General features: G+C 41.9%; 1 protein-coding gene across 2 annotated transcripts in view; it reads right to left on the bottom strand.

The window, feature by feature from the left end:
• YES1 (YES proto-oncogene 1, Src family tyrosine kinase) overlaps nt 1-20,571 on the bottom strand; it is an 85,291-nt gene that overhangs the window by 50,798 nt on the left and 13,922 nt on the right. Inside the window, exon 1 of one of the 2 annotated variants that reach the window (XM_075920918.2) lies at nt 20,375-20,397. The exons of the other annotated variant lie outside the window; for it this stretch is intronic. The gene's annotated coding sequence lies outside the window, so the exon portion shown is untranslated. Of the gene's footprint in view, nt 1-20,374; nt 20,398-20,571 lie in introns of those variants that run through there. 2 annotated transcript variants of the gene reach the window in all.

Below are 20,571 nucleotides of genomic sequence, written 5' to 3' on the forward strand. Positions count from 1 at the left end.
TAGAAGCTTACATCCCTAGTAAGAAAGTGCCTTTTATATTAACTGTATATTTGAAAAGCTTTTTTGAAAGAAAAGTCACCTGCAAAGATTGATATAAAATTAGTTATAAACTGTGTTTCTTAATTGGTCAGATGCTACTGCTTCTATAAAAGCTAGCCTTCTATGTTTAACAATTTTTAGCAAAGATTTGTAAACTTAAGTTTTAACAAGTTAAGCAAATGAACATATTACATCTGTCTTCAACGAGCTTATGGTTCCTTCAGAAATTAGATTACATGTTTGTTAAAACAGGTTCTTGAGGGCATGTTCCCTCTAATTTTTCCCATCTGTGCACAGAATAAATTTTGTTATGTGCACTGAGGCATGTGCACATGTGTACTACCTATAGAAACAGACATACTGCCAGCTGTGGGCACTCTGCTAATCAGGTGGGCCGTATCTGAATCCCTCCTGGGTCATTACTCAAGCATTCAGCTTACAGGAAACACTTCTTAAGGATGATGATTTCCTCATTAAAGAGCCAGTTTCTTGACTCTCAAGAACCTTCCAAGAGAGTAGAGTCCCATAGCTCGGCCTTCAGCCCAAGCCTGAATATCTGTACTAGGGATGTTAATGGGTAACTGGATAAACAGGCACCCAGTAAGCATCATCCTTAACGAGTGATGCTTATCGGTTAACTGTTAACCAGTACTCTGGGAGCAAACCCCTGCCTGCAACCTGCCCATCTGTGGGCAGAGGACTGCTCCAACCCTGCGGGCTCCCTGTGCGGGGTTGAAGGAGGCATCATGCAAGGAGGGCAGCAGCAGCAGGGCAGCTGCGGTGGTGGCAGCAGCCCCCATGGGGGTAGAATGTCTGGGCTGGAGCACAACCCCCTTTAATTAGTTACATGCAATGTTAGCCCTTCATTTAACCATTTAAATGGGATTTTACATCTCTAATCTACATGGCAATTTTTAACCCTACAGCCCGAATACTATGAACCCAAGTCATAGGGTTTCCAACTTTATAACCACACAAAACCAAACATTCTCTAAGGACCTGGCCCCTGCCCCAGCTCACTCCATTTCCTTCTCTGTTGCTTGCACTCCCCCACCTTCACCCACCTTCACCTCACTCATTTTCACTGGGCTGGGCAGAGGTCCAGGAGGGGGTGATGTTTCCCCTGGGCGGTGTGGGGTCTGGAGTGGAGCCAGAAATGGGGGTTCAGCATGCAATACAGTTGAAGTTCTGGGTTTGGGGGGTTCTAGACTCTAGAGTAGGGCAGGAATTTGGGGTGCAGGAGGCATCTCCAGGCTGAGGCAGGGGGTTGGAGTGTGAGAGAGATAAGGGCTCTGGGTGCAGGTTCCAGTGTGGGAAACTGGACACCTGGCAACCTTAAGAAGTCAGCTGACCTAGGCCAACTGGGGCCATGCCACAGGACTTTTATCCCTGTATAGACATTCCCCACAAGGTGTCTTTTAGGGTAAGTAAATCCTACTACTTGATTCCCAAGTCGTATGGGATTTTAGCTTAAAGGAGCAGAGGGAGAATAAGGTCTATTTCCACACCAAACACAAGTGGAACTAGAGAATGACAGAAGAGCTGTGTGAAACCGAGACTTAACAGGGACACTCAGTTTCCTTACCAGACTGTACTCTCCTTTTTTCTGTGTGGTAACTTACGTGGTCAGTGCTTACTTTGAGAGGCAAACTTATCTGGAAGGGGTCTTCCTTCATTTCAGGAGAAAACAAAAGGTCTCCAGCAACATGCTAAAGAAAAAGACCTAATCACAGATAGCTCTATGTCTGGTGCTTCTCCTGAAAATACTGTCTATTATAGCTATGCCTAGATGCCCCAATAACAATCAGGGCCCCACTGCGCTAGATGTTGTATGCAGCCCTAAGGTGGAGGTTAAGGGAGGCTATGATAACAGTCTACAAAAATCATGACAGATATGGAGAAAGTGAATAAGAACAACTAAATAACTTTTCCTTATGTTATAAGAAGTAGGGTCACCAAATGAAATTAATAGGTAACAAGTCTAAAACAAACAAAGGAAGTTTGTCTTCATGCAGCACACAATCAACATGTAGAACTCCTTGCCACAGGATGTTGTGAAGGCAAGGGTTCAAAAAAAGAAGTAGATAAATTCATGGAAAATAGGTCTATCAATACTTATTAGCCAGGATGGGTAGGAATGGTATCCCTGGCCTCTGTTTGTCAGAGGCTGGAAATTGGTGACGGGGAGTGAATCACTTGATGATTACTTGTGTTTTGTTCACTCCCTCTGGAGCATCTGGCATTGGCCACTGTCAGAAGACAGCATACTGGGCTAGATGGACCTTTGGTCTGACCTAGTATGGCCATTCTTATGACCAGGGCTCGCCAGCTTGTAATCTACTCGCCACGGGCGAGTAGATTAGATTATCTGTCAAGTCCTGCTTACGACAGAGCACTGGACTGGAACACAGGAGACCCGGATTTCACTCTTGGCTTGACCACCAGCTGCTGAGCGACCTGGTCAAATCACTGCACCTCCCTGTGCTTCAGTTTCTATAGCTGTAAAATGGAGATAATGATACTAGGGATGTAAAATTTCGATTAAATAGCTAATTGAATAGTCGATGTAATTTGCATTGATTATTCGATTAGTTGATCAGGGTGCCTCTGCCTCTGAAGTGTAGCTACAACTCCAGGGTGTTTCAAAGCATCAGCGCCACATGGAATCCCCAGTTGACCCCGGGCTCCATGCAGCTGGGACTCCTAGCTGGTCCGGGCTGCAAGCAGCATTTCAAAGCAGCAGAGCCACGTGGAGCCTGGGGTCTCGCCCCGGGCTCCACCTGCTGCTGCCGCTTTGAAGCACCCCCCTCTTATTCTCCGCCTCCCCACCCCAGCCTGATTACTGCCTCTGTCAGAGGCAGCAATGGGGGGAGGGAAGCGACTAGTCGTTCACATCGCTAAATGATACTGACCTCCTTTGTAAAGCTTTTTAAGATCTCCTAATGAAAAGCACTACCAAAAAAAGAGCTAGACATCACTGTTTTTATTTTCTTCAGTTTCTCTCATAGCGTATGTCTAGACTACATGCCTCTGGCAACAGAGGCATGTAGATTAGGTTACTCGCATAGGAAAATAAAGTGGCGATTTAAATAATCGCCGCTTCATTTAAATTTAAATGGCTGCCACACTGAGCTGATCAGCTGTTTGTTGGCTCAGCGCGGTAGTCTGGACGCTCCGCGGTCGACATCAAAGGCATTTATCGACTTCCCCGGTAAATCTTATCCCACGAGCGTCCAGACTACCACGTCCAGACTATAAGCAACCACGAGCGTCCAGACTACAAACAGCTGATCGGCTCAGCGCAGCAGCCATTTAAATTTAAATGAAGCGGCGATTATTTAAATCGCCACTTCATTTTCCTATGCCGGGTAGCCTAATCTACATGCCTCTGTCGCCAGAGGCATGTGGTCTAGACATACCCATACTGTTTAGGAAGGGACAAACTATCAGAATAAGTGCCTCCATATGGAGAAAGGGGGAATGGCTGTACTGATTAATCATACAGGTAGAGCTGGCAAAACTGTCCCATGTAGACAAGCTCTTAATGACTTGCCCAGAGTCACACAGGATGTCTGTTGGAGAATAAAGAACTGAACCCAGATGTCCTGAGTTCCACTTAGTGCCTTAATTAGAAAGACTACCTTCCCTTTTGCACTCCTGTTATGTCATGGGGGTGTCCCACTTCAGTTGGGTGCTGTCTACCCATTGCGAGGTAACTGAAGACTGGAGGAGGGGGGCAGGTTGCAAAGAGGAAGGATTGCAGTAGACACAAAACTGCTCAAACACTAGGGTTGAGGATATCTGAACTGGAACCAAAAGGAGAAACACCCAAATTCCAGACTGGAATCAGCCCAGGCAGACAAATAATCAAGTAATGTAGATGATACTCATCTTTCAGTTGTTAGAGTCCCCTTCAAGGTTCTCTAGAAGTCAACATATTGTTTATATTCAAGCAGCAAAAAGACATATTAACTATCCTCCTGTGGGTATCCTAACCCTGCCACCCAAACTTTATGAACTTGATACATGATATTGATGATTCGTTTTCCTTACTCCAACAGACAAAAAGATTTTTTGCTAAAAACTGTAGTTTGCAAAAGAAACGTTCAGGACAGCAGACATGAAACCAGGGTATGAAGGAATATTTTTTTAAATAAAAATGTAAATTCATGTCTCAGGAGTGTAATGTATTTTGTGCTGCTACATACGGTCACCATATGAAATCATCCAAATACTAAACACACAGCTCAGCCATAAACCATTGCTATTGCTCCACAAAGTCTAGTCAGAGCATTCTTTTCCTTAAATGTGCATAGTCAATCAATGCAACAAATACAAGAAGGAAAGAATTCCAATGCTTTTTTGATGTTACTTTAAAACAGTGCAGTAATACAGATGGTTAATTGAATGGGTAAAGAATATTTAACAGATTTAAGAGTCTTGTATTTGTGAAAAGGAAGGCCAAAAGTTGTTTCATATTAAAATCAATATGTTAGACTAAATGGTTTAGATAAATTCTGACTGAAATATAACTTATGAACTACTGCCAGTAACAAAACGTGGTCTGCTATCTCTGAAACCTATTTGGACTACAAGCTAAATGAATCTTCATTTCACAGATTTTTAAGTAACTCGTTGTTTTCCTAACTTTCTATATTCAGTACATTTGTTCTAAAAGAAAAATGCATCTGACAAGTTTTAAAAATCCATTTTATTAAAACACTACAGGCAGTCCCCGGGTTACGTACAAGATAGGGACTATAGATTTGTTCTTAAGTTGAATTTGTATGTAAGTCGGAACTGGCTCCAGATTCAGCCGCTGCTGCTGAAACTGACCAGGGGCTGACTACAGGAAGCTGGAGGCAGAATTGCTCTGCCCCCAGCTTCCTGGAATCAGCCACTGATCAGTTTCAACAGCGGCTGAATCTCGAGCCTGGGACAGAACAGCTGGGCTGCCAGGTAGGTCCCTGCAGGATCAACCCGGCAGCACCCCAGCTGCTCTACCCCAGGGTCCACAACAAAAGCCTGGTCTGCTGGGGGGGGGGGGGGGCGCACTAGCTGCACCCCCCCCCCAGAAGACCAGGGACACGGGGAGCAAAGCCGCAGCAGCGGCGGGGTGCCGCGCCTCTGAGGCTTTGCTGTGGCAAAGCCTCAGAGGTGCGGGACCGCGCCGCCGCTGCGGCTTTGCTCCCCGTGTCCCTGGTCTGCTGGAGATGGTCCCCAGCAGACCAGAGGCACCGGGAGCAAAGCCGCAGCAGCGGCGGAGACCCCGCACCTCCCCGGCTTTGCCAGAGCAAAGCCTCAGAGGCGCGGGACCCCTCCGCCTCCCTGGCTTTGCTCCAGGTGTCCCTGGTCTGCTGGAGACGGTCCCCAGCAGACCAGGGGCACCCAGAGCAGCTTTTCTCACCCCGGAGGTCGAGGTGGCGGGACCGCTGCGCTCTGGGCGGTCCCGCTGCCTGCGAGCTCCGGGGCGAGAAAGCCTCGTTCGTAAGTGCGGATCCAACATAAGTCGGATCCGCGTAACTCGGGGACTGCCTGTACTGTATTCTATTGTTCTCACAGTAGGGAGAACAACTTTAAGCCTACTTCTGCTTCATGCAGTGCCACTGTCTGGAGTGACTTAAAACAAAAACCAAAAATCTCACATTTATGCATGAGTTTAAAAAAGCGAGATGAGGCACCAATGTATTAACCACTTTGGTCACTTTTTCCACAAAGAGAACTCAAAGAAATGTATTGTGTCCAAACAATTATGTTTACACATAACCACAATTATGTTTACATTTTCTTTCCCATGAATATGGAAAAAACACATTATGTTAAGAATTTAAAAATAAAAAGCTTACCCATTCAGATAAAGCATTGGAAAAGTAAATGTGCAAACATTTTTCATAAAAAACACAAAATATATTTTCTTCTGCTAAGATTATTTAAAAGGGACATAATTCAATGGTCATGCTTAAATATGCTCCAAATATGCACAATTTGCTTGTATTTATTTCAGAATTAGATTAACTGCAAATTGTCTTTTCAGACTTCTGTATTTATTTACCAGCATTCCTATCAATACTAACACAATTTTGCAAGCTCATAATATTTAGCGTTCCAAGCATCTTATGATATTTGCTCACAATAACTCAATTTTACCTAGAGAAACAATCCTTTTGCTCTATGGTAAATTTTATCTTAGGCATTGTGCTTTCAGCCAGAACAAAACTAAGAACACTTAGTGTGGCAGCTACATTTTATAGTTTGAGAAATATAGACTCATATAAAAGAACAGTGGAGAAGTGTTCAAAGCCTGCAAGACTTACAGTCTCCGTTATCCATTAATATCTCTTTAAGTTGGCTAAGAAGAGTCTGTCACAAAAACTATATTGAAAGTCATGTTTTAAAGGCTATACTGTCTTTTCAATTGCCCTACTTCAAGTTTATTTTTAATGGTCTTCCTATGTCATGCACAATCAAGAAATTATTTTCCCTTTTCAGTGTATTCAGTTTTGATCAAAGTAGGTTTGCAGAATTTTGATATCAAAATATGCTAAGTGAACATATTACAAGTATTTGTGTGATGCAGTGTATCTTAAGATAAGTAATATTACTTGGCCTGAAGTTAAATTATTGGTACTGGAGTGCTTTTCTTTTTGAGTAAACCCGGTTTTGAAGTAAGAAACCTCAAAATGTTATGGAAAGATTGTACAAAACCATTTGTCTCTCTTACTGGTTAAAGAAGAGTTCACGAATAAATGGGAGATTGCTCTGATGCCAGAGGGTTGAGATTTCAGTGTCTTTGGTGTGTGTTCGGTTTCAAAAATTGGTTAAAATATAATGCAGTATAAAATATAATATTTCTGTGATGGTGCATTTCATGTTATTTAGGGAAATATGCTCATGAATATGCACAACTGGAAGATGCTTTATGCAAAATATTTTTTGTAAGGTATTTAAAACGATTTAATCCGCTGAATGTGTATATTCTATGTGTGCACACATGTACTATTTCTGTATTTGTAGGTTAACCTTCACTGTTACACACAGGGACCCCACACTTGCACCGCTACTGAGTGCAGGACTGGGGGCGGACCTGCTGCCGTGTCAACCCCACTAGTCCCCTTATGCCACAGCAAGGGGGAAAGAGGAGGAGCAGGGGCAGAATAAGGGTGGGGTCTGCCCTGAAAGGGGATAGTCCTGGTGCTTTCCCTGGTTGGGAGGTCATGTGGCCAGTGGCACCTCCACCTCCCTTCACCAGTCACCGCTGAAGGCAATATTAATTCCTGCTGACTCAGTGGCCTGATGAATCGAAGTGTTCAGCTCTTTCCAACCCAGGACAAGCAATGCCAACAGAATGCATTGTGTATACTAAGTCTGAAATGATTTAAAGCAACAGGAAAACACATACTTTGCATTTCCCTATTCCTTGTCTGTTTCCGTTTGGACAGATCTTCAAATGCAGGTGGGAAAAACAAACAGGAATTGCTGCAACTGTTTCATGCAAAGGCCAAAGACTTTTCAGGGAAGACATTGTAGGAGGAAGAAGAAAGAGTGCTGAATGACAAACTTTTAGTGGCGCTTCTATATGAGTGAAATAAGAACAACCAAGTACCTCTACAAACAGCACAGAATTTTTTTTAAAAAATTATCTTTTCAGCGTATGCCATCGTTCCCTAACTTTCAGTGTGTGAGAGATGTTTTGCCACAAAGAGTGCTGCACTTGCTCAACAGTCTCTCCCTGTAACTTGGCATTCTGCAGCTCAAACACCATTGTGCTATCCATAGTACAGACAGTAAAGTTAAAACTATCCAGAGTGCACACAAAACCCTGTGAGTCACTAGGCTCCACAATTCGCAAAATGAAGCCTACCAACATTTGTGCAACTCCCACCTTCTAGTTCATTCCATCATACAGAGCAAACCAAGTAATTAAGTCTCTAGGATAGGGGTGGGGAAGCTTTTTTGAGTTAGCCATTGTCCCAAAGAAAAATGGCTTGCATCAGGGCCACATGCAAGTGAGAACCAAAAAACCCCCCTTATTCACTTGAACCCCAAGTAAGAAGAATTAAAAAAAAAAAAAAAAAGGATAATCATTTCACTCATGCAACTCAAGGCACTTGGGCTCCTCTTGTGCTCCAGCCATGCAGGGGGAGGAGAGTGCTGAGACTCAGGACTCTCTCCCCCTGAGCCCCAAGCTGGATCTTCTGAGGAGCTAGTGAGTGTATCCCTCCCCCCGGCTCCGGAGTGAGGCTAAACATGAGGTGCTCAGTGTGCAAGAGACACTGCTGGGGAGCGGGCTGATGGTGTGAGGTGCAGGGTCTGGGTGGAAGGCTGGGTGCAGGAGAGGACTGCAAGTGCTGGGCCTCGGCAGAAGGGGACAGGGGATTGGGGCACTTACTTGGCACAACTTGGGAAGGGGGGAAAACACAGCTTGCAGGCCCTGCCCCCAGCTGCTCCTATTCCTGGTCAATGGGAGCTGTGGGGGGAAAAGCCTGCAGCCCCCTGTGCTTCTGTTCCCATGTAACACACAGCTACTTACTTCCACCCCATGAGGCAGAAACAGCCACGCAGGGGCTTTAAAGCCATCTCTCTGCTACTCTGCCAGTCCCCCACAGCTAACGGGCAGGAGGGGGAGGAAGAAAATACCTGAATCTCACAGGCTGGATAGACGGAAGCTGAGGGATGGAGGTTCTCCATCCTTGCTCTAGGAAATGAAAGAAAGGGGAATGGGACAGATGGGTGGCTAAAAAATAGGGGGTGGGTAGGAGTCAGGGGCAGAATGTGTCACACTCCTAAGCATGCTAAATTATCCAGATTCAACTTTGAGACACATATTAGTAGATAAAGTTTGTGTGTTTGTCAACTTCTAACGATATATAGGTAATCCAACCGAACATGTCTACCCCTGTGCTCTGTAATTCATTTAAATGAACTGTGCATGTAGTCTCAATAAACTACCTGCAAATGGCAGGAAATAGAAGGCAACTGCTTTCTGTTAATCCATGTAGCTAATTACCAGTGACGTTTAGAAAACAGATGGACTACTTCAAAGTTAGAATAACTTCATGCGGTCAAGATGCTGCCCAAGAACTGTATTAAAAACTCTTAGGCCCTGATCCCTTTAACATAAGATCTGCTTAAGCTTCATAAGGTAAAGTGTGAGCTGAAAAAATGGCATCTCCAGGCCCAGTCAGGATCACCCTTATATGACACTGGACTAACTCAAGGACTAATTAGGAAGTCACTCTTTGCAACGCCAAAGCTCACCCTCTTACCTTTTAAGAGGGTAAAATCTGAAAAGTTCGTTGATCGGGGTGTCCAATCCACCAGTTTTGGGGACTGTCTGCCCCATTCTTTGAAATTTGACCTAACTGAGCAATCTCAGCATAGCTCCTCAAGGATCCCGGTCACACCAAGACACAGGAATATCAAAAGGAGAAGGGGAAAAAAAATCAGTTCCTTTTTAGAAACTGGGAAGATGACCTTGAAAGAATCAATACCAGTTTAATCGAGGAAAAAAAATCATTCTGGTTTTCGGTGAACATTTTATTTGTTGCATTGTCAACTAACCTGTCTGGTTTAGGCTAAACTTATTTTTCCTTCTCCTATTCCCACCTCATAGATTCAGCCATTACAAATTTGCAGGCATTATGCCACCTTGTTTCAAGTGTATATAAAAATCATGTTTATTAAGCTTTAAGTACATGTTTAAACAAGTTCATCCCAGTAATGTCTTCTTTTTCTTCTAAACTGAAAAATTGAGCTTTTGAAACAATTGTTTTAGCTATTAGAATATAAAACTTTTTTTAAAAAAAGGAGGGGTTCACAGGTTAAACAAAAAGGTTGAGATTTGGCAAAAGCAATTTGGCAAATGATCAATTCATAGTTTACTCACAGAAGATTTTGGCATGTTGAACGCTGAATGACAAAACATTTAAACAACAATGGAGATAGTAAATCAACATATTTTAAAAGACATACTGCATTAAATAATAGGTATATTGTGAAGACACCACTTCATGTCTTCAAACACTTGAGGCATGTATTAACAGAGAGCTGAAACATACCCTACAGCTGAAACAAAAAACAGGACTACGTAGCACTTTAAAGACTACCAAGATGGTTTATTAAGTGATGAGCTTTCGTGGGCCAGACCCACTTCCTCAGATCAATATGGGTCTGGCCCATGAAAGCTCATCACCTAATAAACCATCTGTTTAGTCTTTAAAGTGTTGTATAGTCCTGTCTTTTGTTTCAGCTAGACCAGACTAACAAGGCTGTAACTCCATCAATACCCTACAGCCATTTTGTTGTAAGATAGCTCTAACTCAAACTGTTTAAAAAACAAACAAACAAAAGCCCAACATTTACAAACCATTAAAAAAAAATCTTATTTTACCATGGAAAAAGTTGTTCACAAGGAAATTAAAACAAAAAAGACAAAAGGACTTGAATGTGTGTAGATATTTAAAATAGCATTTCTGAATTAACTTTTGTAACTTTCTAAAGTCCCTAAAAAAGGGATGGGGAACCTTTTGGGTCGGGGACGCACACAAGTGAGAAGCAGAACACCCCCCCCCCCCCCAGCCCTCACTGATGTGGCCCCCAACTGAGAAAGAGATACTCTCCACATTTCCCTTGCACAGAGCGGGAGGGGGGGGAGGAGTACACACACTAGTAGATTTTGTGTGCTCCAGCCCCATGGGGGGGGGGGGGGGAGGACCAGAGAGCCAGCACAGGCTCCCCAATGCTGGTGGGGGGGGGGGAAGCCCTGAGCATGGGGGACTAGATCCTGATAAGCTGGGAACCACATCCACCCCTGGGCCTTAGGTTCCCCATCCCTGCCCTAAAACTTTTGCTCTCTAATTCCAGTATCCCATCTTTCATTGGGCTGCTTTTTTAAGGGATACACATCCCTTCCCAAACACAGGTTTCTTACTCTTTCATGAGAAAAGACAAAAATTGGTATCTATTTCATTTAAGACACTAGAAAAATCTACCCAGTGTTGCTCAAGTCCTGAATTCAATTTTTGTTTTTAAAATCATTACTTTGTAGTGGAGCTGTGGATGAGTGATTCCATATGCAGGCTTCCCCAGAGAGAGAGGACGTCCTCAACCCTCTCTCACTATAGCAGGTTGGGGCTAAATATTGGTTAATTTACTAGTCGAGTAGTCGATAGGCAAGTCTGCATTCCTCCTTTGAAATGTACAAGAGTCCCCAGTAGGAAATGCCGCGCAAAGCCCGGGATCAGCTGGGGAGTCCCCAGCTGACCCCAAGCTCCACAGCAGCTACTGCTTTGAAACGTTGAGGCAGTGTTTCAAAAGGGAAGCACTGCGCAGCTGACCCCAGGCTCCATGCAGCAGCTGCCACTTTGAAACGCTGAGTCCGTGTTCAAAGGGGCAGCGCCTCACAGCTGATCCCTGGCTCAGCTATGCAGAGCTGCCCCTTTGAAACACTGCCTCGGCTCTCCCCCTTTGCTGCCTCTATCCGATGGAGGCAGCAAGGGGTGGAGGGGAAAAAAAAATCAACTAGTTGACTGACTATCCGATAAGAATATGGACTAGTCCTTAACATCCTTAGTTGGGGCCAGCAAGAAGCATTTCGCTATGGTCGCTGCAGCTCCAGTGGGCTCAGTTGGGGGAAAAGGGTGATGCCTCCCACCTAAGGAATGGGCAGACACAAACTCTCTCAAATATATCATAGATAGCTGTCCCTTTCTGTGCCCTTACCCTGTTGAGGCAGCAGAGGGTAACAGCTGTCCTAGTCCACATCTCTGGCCGTTTGCTGCCCTCAGACCTATGCTACCAGCACTCTTAGCTACTTCCGTGACACCACTGACTTCCTGAGGAAACTTCAAAGCATCAGTAAATCTACCTGAAACTACCATCCTGGCCACTATGGACGTAGAAGCCCTTTACACCAACATTCCACATGAAGATAGATTATAGGCTATCAGGAACACCATGCCCGATAACAGCACTGCACAGCTCTGTGACTTTGTCCTCACCCACAACTACTTCCAATTCGGAGACAATTTGCATCTCCAGGTCAGCGGCACAGCCACGAGCACTCGCACGGCACCACAACATGCCAACATCTTTCTGGCTGACCTCGAACAACATTTCCTCAGCTCTGACCCTCTAAAAACCCCTACTTTACTTACGCTACATCTTCATCATATGGACCCATAGAAAAGAGACTAAGAATTTCACAAGAATTTCAACAACTTCCTCCCTACCATTAACCTCAGCCTGAACCAGTCCACACGAGAAATCCACTTCCTGGACACTACAGTACAATTAAATAATGGACAAATTTCCACCACCCTATACCAGAAACCCGCCGACTGCTACACTTATCTTCATGCCTCCAGCTTCCATCCCAGACACATTTCTCAATTTACGGTATACAGCCACACCCTAAAATACAACCGGATTTGCTCCAATCCCACAGATAGAGACAAACACCTACAGGATCTTTATAGAGCATTCCCAAAACTGAAATACCCACCTGGAGAAGTGAAAAAAAACAGATCGACAGAACCAAAAAAGTACCCAGACATGAACTACTTCAAGACAGACCCAAAAAAGAAAAACAACAGAATTCCACTTGTCATTACCTACAGTCCAAAATTCAAACCCCTCCAACACATTATACACAATCTACAACCCATCTTGGAAAATAATCCCTCACTCTCAGAGGCCTTGGGAGAAAAGCCTATTCTGGCTTACAGAAAACCCCCGAACCTGAAACAAATTCTTTCCGGTCACCATGCTACACAACCACATCATAAGCATCCAGGAACCTACCCCTGCAATCAGCTGCGGTGCCAACTCTGCCAACCTATCTATCTATACAAGCGAATTTATCACTGAACATAAGCTACTAAATCAAAGGCTGATTTAACTGCACATCCAGTAATTTGATCTATGCCATCAAATGCCAGCAATACCTCCACTGCTATATATATATATATATATATATATATATATATATATATATATATATATATATATATATATATATTAGACAAACTGGATAGTCCCTACAGGACTGGATAGTCCCTACAGGAAAAAAAAAAATCAATGCACACAAATTAGATATATATAAAGGGAACATATAGAAACCTGTTAGAGAACACTTCAATCTACCTAATCACTCTTTAGAAGATCTCCAGGTGGCTCTCTTATCACAAACCAATTTCTACAAGCCAAATATACAAAAGATGTGTTGGCATTATAATTCATCCACAAATTCAGTTCTCACACTGATAACCTCCTCAATCGAGATAACGGATGGCTATGACATTATTAACCTGACATTCAACGAAGGTGCCAACAGCTCTTTGTCTGTGTAGATTCTTGCGTTAGTACCCTTCCTAGCTAACTGCTATCCTATGATTCTTATCTGCTTCTTTTAACTATCCAATCTTTTAGGTGCTTATAGGTTACCAGTTCTGCCTACTTGTTTTTCCCTTTGATATTTTCATACCTTCTGCTCCTTGTTTCCCACCCCCTTCATTTCTTTTCCTCCTCCCTCCCCCTTCTCCCCTATTTATTTTGCATCTGCACATCCTAATCTCATAACTCCAGTCATCTGAAGAAGTGGGTTGTGCCCACAAAAGCTCATGATACCATATACACATGTCTACTTCAAGACAGACCCAAGAAAACCAACAATAGAACACCACTTATCACCTACAACCCCCAACTTAAACCTGTCCAACACATTATCAATAAACTACAGCCTATACTGGAACAGGATACCATACTCCAAGAGGCTCTGGGAGACAGACCCATAGTCTCCTATAGACAACCACCTAACCTCAAGATGATTCTTACCAACAACCACAGGACATACCACACTAATACCAACTCTGGTACCTTCCCTTGCAACAAACCCCGTTGCCAGCTTTGTCCACATATTCATTCTGCTGATACCATTATTGGACCTAACCAAGTGAGTTATAAGATCAAGAACACATATTCCTGCGCATCCAGAAATATAATTTATGCTATCATGTGCCGAAAGTGTCCGTCTGCTATGTACAGTGGACAAACGTCTCAGACACTTCGCCAAAGGATTAATGCCCACAAAACATATCAGAAAAGATCACAAAGAAAAAACAGTTTCTTGCCATTTCAACCAGAAAGGACACTCTCTCAATGACTTAACCACCTGCATTCTGCTACAAAGACCTTTTACATCTGCACTTGAAAGGGAATCCTCTGAACTGTCATTCATGTTAAAATTCGACACTCTCCGGGAGGGAATGAACAAAGACCCAAACTATCTTACCCATTACCAAGATAGCTTCCCCAATTATCACCTCTAATACCATTAACTCAGACATCTAACTTTCCCCACCTCTAATATCATTAACTCACAGACACTTACCTTCCTTCCTCCCCCCCCCCCGCATGCCCCTTCTGTTCTGAAATGTGATTTGTCCTTTTCATATGTGTTCATTTTTTTTAATTGTATCCTTTGATATATATGGTTGTGACTATTTTCTTCCACTATTTGATCTGAGGAAGTGGGTCTGGCCCACGAAAGCTCATCATCTAATAAACCATCTTGTTAGTCTTTAAAGTGCTACATAGTCCTGCATTTTGCTTCAGCTACACCAGACTAACACGGCTACATTTCTATTACTAATATACATATTTTGTTAGTCTATAAAAGTGCTACCAGACCATTTGTTGTTTTTTTAAGTTTATCCTGTACAGATTAACTTGGCTACCCCCTAAAGCTTCCTTTATGGTCGTTGTATCGTATAACTGCCCCTGCTTTCCACCCCATATCCTCTGCTTCCCCATATGGCCATTATATATCAGAGCCCTTCCTTTCCATTTTATGAGCATCAATCTCATTCCAGGCACACCCCATCTTTCTAGCACAACCAAACCCTTACTATGCTTTAAGTTATGATAAGATGAAGCTGCACACCAAATTTGATGGTCCCAGCTCTTACTACTTAGGAGCAGTTCTTGAACAGACAGACAGACAAACTCTCTCAAATATACAGTAGATGAAAAAGGCTCTTGGCTGCTATTTACGAAGGATAAGGTCCCAAAAATAACAAGACTGGGGAGGAACAGCAGAGAATCTGTTGCCACCAAGAGAGGGTGATGCAGCATTGAAATGATACTCCTGTCTGCAGTTATGGAGAAAAACACAGCATGACAGAAGAGACCCCCTAAAAGGGGAAACATGGTAGTGGAGGTACAATGAGAAATGAATATGGTCTATTTGAAGTTTCAACTCAATGTGAAAAGAAACACAAATTAAACATGCAATCCTATTATGTGCCAACTTATTCTTATAATATTAACTTGAAAATGAATGTTGAGACATGAATTTATTTTCAGGAATTGATGTATATAAGAAAAAAGCAGAGATCCTTCACTAAACTTGCACAACCAGATGGACAAGTACCTCTATTTAACAATTCAATTTGTTTCTTCACCCCTTCCTGGAAAAAAGCTTCAATTTAATTCCAGAGTTACCGAACATCCTTAACTCCTTTTAGTTTCAATGGGCATTATAGATGTTTTACAACTCATAAAACTGGGCATAGCGATTAAGGCCATTACTGAATGTAACAGTTGTAACCCAATTCCTCCCATGTTGTCCCCCCACATAAAGCCTACTAAATGAAATATTTCTAATTTTCCTGTGAATTTGTAAACTCTATGAATTGCTTTGAAACGTCAATGGTTTCTGAATGGCCTGGGAAAATATATTCCACAATGAAATGTCCTTGAATTAAGAAAAGAGAGTTAGAGAAAAATAAACAGTTCCAAAAATCCACTAATGTTATATTTTGAAGTGCATATCAAACAAGAATTTGTGCCACACAGCTGAAGTATGATTGTACAATAATGCTGGCCTCCAGTGCTAGTAATATTATTTGAATAATTATGTGAATAATTGTGATCTGAGTAAGAATTCTATTACAGAAGGCTATACAACTGCTGTACCAATGAAAACTTTTTAAAAAATTCTCACACACAACAAGACATCTTACATTTGCATCTGGAATGGTTTAATTATGCTTAATTAAAAATTAGCAGTCACTGCTATTTTCTTCCCCCACAGTGGTCAGAGTTCTGTCCATTGAAGAAATAAGCAAATATTTCAATAAAAACTCCAAGCATTTCACATTTTCATGATAACTATAACATACTGAATATCATAAAGCTTTATTTTAAAATAATACATCCATATAAAAAAGCTGTATGGAAGGAAGATTCATTACATGGTTTCTGAAAAAATCTCTCTCAAGCAAATATGTATATATAGCTGGATCAAAATATAGAAATGGCTGAGATTTACAGTCTTTCAATCAACTTAAAAATAAATTGTTCATCTGAAGAAAATTAGGACTCAGAAGGAAACAAGTTCAACAACAAGAGAACCCACTTCTTCAGATGAAATGAGTTGTGCCCACGAAAGCTCATGATACCATCTACACGTTTTGTTAGTCTTTAAGGTGCTGCTAGATTATTCATTGTTTAAGTTTTTCCAGTTACAGACTAACTTGGCTACCCTCTGAAGCTTTTGAACAGGAGAACACAGTGGGGAAGGAAAGAGAAAATGGTATAAACTTTACAAAAACCCACCAACTCCAGAAGTGTATTTTTCTGTCCTACTTCATATTATAATTATGAGGAAATAATGGTAAAATCAGCTAGGATTTGTACAAATGTGATCATGGCATAAGGAAAAGGTGGCAGACATGTTAAATAGTAATACCATCATTCTAGCAAATAGGTAGTATTTTTCTAAAAATCAGAATTCCCCTTCTACACACGTGTTTTTAAAAACACTTTCCCCCATTAGTTATAGGGAATCTCTTGGTTATTTCTATGATCAGCATTCTATTTTTCTTTGTCGTATTCAGTCAGATTTTGCATGGCCATGTTTGTGGGCACAGATGGCAGGATAAAGGTATCCTTCAGTTTCTATCCAACCCACTCACCTCCCACCCAATTACTTTTCTACTGAGACCAAGTAGTTTTTACTTGGTGTTCTTCTGAGTCTAGTGACAGATCTTTTGCAGTCAGTCTGTGGGGAGGGCCAAAACAAACAGAATAAATTTTCATAATTACTTTTAAAATATTGCAAGGAAATGCACAATGCGTTTGAAACATAAAAACAATTGTAAGAACCTGCAAGTAAAACTGGCTTAGTTTTCCTCATGCAAGCTTACAAGGCAGACAGTCGCTTTGGTTTATGTTTATACTGCGCCTAACGAGACTGGGTCCTGGTCTATGACTAGGGTTCCTAGACACTATGATAATACTAGGGATGTAAAATCCTATTTAACTGGCTAACCGGTCTATTCTATTCTGTTCAAGAGGGGTGAGCTGGAGCAGCCTCCCCATGCTCTGCTGGGCTGGAACCCATCCCCCTCTGCTGCAGGCAGGGGTGCTCCAACCCAGCCAGAGAGCTTCTGGCCACAACACTTGAACTGGAACAGCTCCTGCCTGTGGGGTGCCCTGGCTCACTACACACACAGGCTGCTCTGGCACCTCTGCGCTGGTTAACCAGTTAAAGTTGCAAATAAAAGGATCGAGAACACCTTGAATGGATAACTAAATAGCATTTCTTATCTCAAGGAGCTGATAGAGGAGGTATCTGAGCCTTTAGCTATGATCTTTGAAAAATCATGGAAGACAGGGGAGATTCCAGAAGACTGGAAAAGGGCAAATATTGTGCCTATCTATAAAAAGGGGAATAAGAACAACCCAGGTAACTACAGACCGGTCAGTTTAACGTCTGTCCCAGGGAAGATAATGGAGCAGGTAATTAAGGAAATCATATGCAAACACTTGGAAGGTAATAAAGTGATAGGGAATAGCCAGCATGGGTTTGTGAAGAACAAGTCATGCCAAACTAATCTGATAGCTTTCTTTGATAGGATAACGAGCCTTGTGGATAAGGGAGAAGCGGTGGATGTCATATACCTAGACTTTAGTAAGGCATTTGATATGGTCTCGCATGATATTCTTATTGATAAACTAGGCAAATATAACTTAGATAGGGCCACGATAAGGTGGGTGCATAATTGGCTGGATAACCATAGTCAGAGAGTTGTTGTTAACGGTGCTAAATCATGCAGGAAAGGGATAACAAATGGAGTTCCGCAAGGGTCTGTTTTGGGACCCGTACTGTTCAATATCTTCATCAATGATGTAGATATTGGGATAGAGAGTACGCTTATTAAGTTTGCAGATAATACCAAACTGGGTGGGGTTGCAACATCTTTGAAGGATAGGGACATAATTCAAAATGACCTTAGCAAGTTAGAGAAATGGTCTGAGGTAAACAGGATGAAGTTTAATAAAGAGAAATGCAAAGTACTCCACTTAGGAAGGAACAATCAGTTCCATACATACAAGATGGGAAGCGACTGTCTAGGAAGGAGCATGGCGGAAAGGGATCTAGGGGTCATAGTGGACCACAAGTTGAATATGAGTCAACAGTGTGACGCTGCTGCAAAAAAAGCAAATATGATTCTAGGTTGTATCAACAGGTGTGTTGTAAGCAAAACTTGTGAAGTCATTCTGCCGCTCTACTCTGCACTAGTTAGGCCTCAGCTGGAGTAGTGGCGCCCAGAACTGGACACAGATTTCAAGAAAGATGTGGAGAAATTGGAAAGGGTAGAGAAGAGCGACAAGAATGATTAAAGGTCTAGAGAACATGACCAATGAAGCCAGGCTTCATGAACTGGGCTTGTTTAGTTTGGAAAAAAGAAGATTAAGGGGGGACATGATAGCGGTTTTCAAATATCTAAAAGGGTGTCAACAAGGAGGAAGGAGAAAATTTGTTCCTCTTGGTTTCTGAGGACAGGACAAGGAATAATGGGCTTAAAGTGCAGCAGGGGAGGTTTAGATTGGACATTAGGAAAAAATTCCTAACTGTCAGGGTGGTCAAATATTGCAATAAATTGCCAAAGGAGGTGGTGGAATCTCCCTCTCTGGAGATATTTAAGAACAGGTTAAATAGACATCTGTCAGGGATGGTGTAGACGGAGCTTGGTCCTGCCTTGAGGGCGGGGGGCTGGACTCGATGACCTCTCGAGGTCCCTTCCAGTCCTATGATTCTATCTCTAATGATGTTCTAAAATCCCTGGATTTTTTTTAGCTACAGAAATTATGCATTTTCTGATTTTCAAACAGAAAATCAGAAACCTAAAGTATCAGTCTATTGTACAGATTTCCAACATTCGGAAGACACACACTTTTAAAGAAAAAAAATCTTTGCAGTCTCTTTCTTAAGAGCAGTAAGATGAAATGTTACTTCAAGTAGAGCACTGCAATCTTTGGCCACATCTACTGAAGAAAAATTCTCTCTACCCCACTCATCCAATCTAAAGAGTATGAATCCATGAATGCATGCTCATAAAAGGACGAGCCATTTTAGTGGTTCAGTCATATTAACAGTTTGTTTTGTCTTTTGTATTAGGAATTCCATCTTCTCTCACCCCCACCTCAAATTGGCAGATGAAAGATGAAGCGTTTATTTCATAAATGAGATTCTCGAATAGCCTGTACATAATGTTTAAAAAGTAATGTTTGTTTAAGTACAGAAATTCATAACTCTTGCAGAAATTGCCACCACCCATTTGGCAGTTTCAGACACTAAAAATATGAAAAGTTATCTAAGCATCCACAATTTGATACACATTGGATGGTATATATTCAGCAGTTACATGAAACTGCAGTTCTGTTCACAGGAGTTTTCAAATGAAAACTGAATTTCAAAGCCAAATTCACTATCACTATCTACTCAAACTGATTTTTGCCTTATTGTCCATTCAAAACCAAAGAACCCTTAATTTGAAAATAAGCCCAGATTTTCCAAGTGTTCACAAGTCTTTCAAGTAAGATATACCCAAATGGAATTTCAGGGTTCATTATGACATTTTTGCTTATTTCTAATTAGATTATATTCTTTAAAACAACACAATATATGTCAGTCGATCTTTCCCTATAGCAGTCTATAATTCTGACACACTTTGTATTAGACTAATGGAAACATAATTCACTATGAATAATGCTAGAAAACAAAATTATTTCAGTTGAGTATCTTAGCCTATGACTTGGGGAAAAAAAGTCCACCCATCTATTTACTATGGGTAAAAAGACGACTTTTGCAAGTGAGGGGCTTACCCCACCATTTCCTACATAATTTAAACTTAAAAAAAATTAAAGTTGTAGTTGCAAAAAATCAGCATTCCACATGTGAAAGAATGAATGGTCAGGATGTTTTCTCAATTCAGACCCTTTGGTGCTGTTGGGTTTTTCAGACAGCAGTGAAACTAACAAAACTCACATCATTTTCATTGCTGCTAGGAAGAACCCTGTGGCAGCTATGGAAGTGACAAGATCACGTAAATTCCACCAGGTTGTCTGGAAAAAAAAATGCAAAGGAATACATTAATGTGTTCACAGGAGAATGAAAAATGGAGAAGAAAAAAGGTGAAAGCAAAATAGAGTTGCAGAGCACCATCCATATTAAGCTGCTGGTAG

The sequence above is a fragment of the Pelodiscus sinensis genome, chromosome 2, assembly GCF_052426305.1.
Source record: "Pelodiscus sinensis isolate ZL-2025 chromosome 2, ASM5242630v1, whole genome shotgun sequence".
NCBI classification, from domain to species: Eukaryota; Metazoa; Chordata; order Testudines; family Trionychidae; genus Pelodiscus; species Pelodiscus sinensis.